The sequence below is a fragment of the Berghia stephanieae genome, chromosome 5 (assembly GCF_034508935.2).
Source record: "Berghia stephanieae isolate SIO BIC M18660-M18661 chromosome 5, UCSD_Bste_1.3, whole genome shotgun sequence".
Lineage (NCBI taxonomy): Eukaryota > Metazoa > Mollusca > Gastropoda > Nudibranchia > Aeolidiidae > Berghia > Berghia stephanieae.
Window position 1 is genome coordinate 79773843 of NC_088364.1, and position 3100 is coordinate 79776942.

Here is a 3100-nt window from a genome sequence, read left to right on the forward strand (position 1 = left end):
TAGGTTGGAAATAGATGAAGTGGATTATGATCGGAGTTTCCAGTATGAGCGTTTTTAATTGACTTGTACGCGTTCTCAACATTTGTGTAGCACAAATTTAAAGTTTTGTCACCTCTTGTTGTACACGTCACCGATTGGTAAAAATTGATTCTTGAAAGACGGCATTTATTAAAGTTTCCAAGAACAATGGCAAATAAACATTTAAGTTGTTTTAGTTTTGACTCGAAAATTTAAAATAAAGTATATTTGGGCCCTAAAATCAACCGCTGACCGTGTACCGAAGACGCACTGCGACCTTAATCGATTGCCTTTCATCCGGAGAAAACACCCAGCAGATCCTGAGCATCACTCACAATTTTAACACAGATGGTTGAAAAAAAACCGCATTGTGACATCAGGTTTTGCGATGCAATTCCTTTATCGGCGTGTCAAAATATTGTGATCTATTTGTTGTGTTTGACATGTACTAAGCGTATCTTAGGCATGGACATAAAGGAAAGGACTCTAAACACAGTGATCGTGGTCTTTTTTTCCTTTGTTAAAATACGATGACTTCGGCCATGCACAGAGCCATTTCCATTTTAATGGAGTACTGTGTTTAAATCTCAAATGTTTACGTTATATACCTCTTAATTCTCTTTAAAATACTCTTGGAAGTCTTTTCAATTTTTCCAGTCATAAGAGTTGCTATGATATATATCTTTATCTCAATGATTATGGTTATCTAAAGACTCATAAAATTCACACTACTTTTCCCTTATACACGCTAAATTAATTTAAAACTAGATTCAAAAATTCATGTAGACCGGTGGACACGCCCTCGTTTACTGCAAGTCAATTTTGAATGTTTCATTTCAAACTTATACCTCTGCTTCATGACCTGCATTGGCTGCCTGTTGAGAAAAGGATTAAATTCAAAGTTCGTGTTTTAGTGTATCGTTTCTTGAAGGCACTGCCCCTTCCTACCTTTCGGAACTAATTGAAAGTTATTAAAAACCCCGCCCCTTACGTTCGGCCAGTGATTCCACCAAACTAGTTGTCTCTCGAATACAGAAAAATGCTGGAATGAGATCCTTTTCTCATTTCGGACCCTCTGTTTGGAACGTCTTACCACAGAGCATTCGTGAAAAAGAATCTTTTTCTATTTTTAAACGTTCGCTTAAAACATATCTGTTTCGTCTTTAGTAGATGGTATGAGAAACAAGATAGGTCTAGTTTGCATTGTGTGTAGTATGTGTGTGTATGTGTCTGTGCATGCTTGTGTATGTGAATGAGTATGTTTCAGCCAAAGTAATTTGTAATTTAACCGCTTAGAGTCTGGTGTCTCGGAGTTATAGCGCTATATAAGTTTCCAGCATTATTACTATTATTAACAACTCGTCAGACAAGAAGAGTGTATTGATAGCACCGATCTTCCTATTCATCAAACGGAAAGAGCCACTTCCGGTATGACACAGTAATAACAGCTGATCGACCCACGTGAAGTTACTCTTCGTTGGCCGTCTTGTCATTTAAATCTAGGATCTCAGGCCTTTCCATACCGGAAATAAAAAGTCAATGGGACTAAAGGGAGGTAAATGGCAGGAAATGTTCTGATTGGTTAACGCTTAGTTACGGGCGAACCTTCAATTATACTATAAACATTCAAGATAACACTTAGTTCTGTTTGTTGGTGTGACAAAGAGGACTGAACAACCATAAAAACAAACCAAAATAACCCACAAAAAACATTTGTACTCAATTTCAGTAAATAGTCGATCACAGCAAAAGGAACGACAACCATTAAGTTGTTAACATGACAGATCTATTTGCCCTCGTCCGCACCAGAAGTAAGTATAGACGTATATTCTAAAAGAAAGTAGTGTTTTACTCGTGCGGCTATGTGGTCTTGTGGTAAGACACCCGCTATCGGATCGGAAGGTCCTGGGTTCCAGCCTCGCTCGGCGTGCAGTTGAGTCCTTGGAAAGGGCTCTTTACTCACATTCTCTCACCGTACTCATGTGTAAAATGAGTACCTGGCCGTTAACAACATTGTCTCTTCCGAAAAAAAAGGTAATATCGCCTAACAATAACAGGCGTCACGCCTCGTCCTACATGTTAAGTTTTGCTGTTGGTCAGGGACCCCTTGTAAAGCGTCTTGAGCACGTTTGGTGGATATTACGTACTTACTTACTTACTTAGGCCGCCCCTTGGGGCGGCTAACATGAGCCATACGTCTTCGCTATTCTGTCCTGTCTTCCATAAGGGTACGCAGCTCCCGGGTGTTGTCCATTCCTGTGTCATCTACAGTCAATCAATGTATGTTTTATTCTGCCTGTCTCTGCTTCTGGTTCTCTCAGGTGGTTCCCATAGCACAAGACTGCGTGCAATCTCCTCCTTGTGTCTCCAGGTGGATATTGCGTTATATAAAAAGCTCAAGCTCAGGTACTCCCTTCACGGCGAATCGTATGGCAAACCCTATACACTAGACAAGATAAAGAGTTAGCTAGAGTCTAGATAGCTCAGTCAGAAGAGGATTCGCTTTACCGTAGCCATCGTTATGTTTTACAGCCTGACACTGAAATCCAAAAGGACTGGCAGTTTGACGTCATTATTTGGTTTTTGCACCGCCTAGTGAGTTGTCGTTAGTAGAGATCATAGAAACAAGTTATTTCATTGGTTGAACTAATGAATACAACTCACAATTTGTTTACTTTCGTGGCAAAAAACTGGCATTTAGACGTCATTTTTTGGTCAGTGTCAGGCTATAACTTTACGAAGGCCACGGCTTCACACGCAGAGGGCTCGAGATTTATCCCAAGTACAGTCGAGAGTCTTTTTCCAACCCCCCCCCCCCCCCCCCCTCCATCCTACTGATCACTCAGCAAAAATTGAGTAACTGGGTCTATTAGATCTGACGGAAAATACTTTGCGATAGACTGGTGCCTTATCAAAAGGGTATCAAGCCATTTCTATTGTCCGTTTCACGCGATGGTATCCGAGATAATGGATCTGAAGGACAACTTGTTATCTTTAACTTTAAGGAGTTAATCACTCTTTGTTTACAAATTTACAATAATATCTGAGGTTCTTCGTGAACTAGTGGTGTTACTAAAACTAG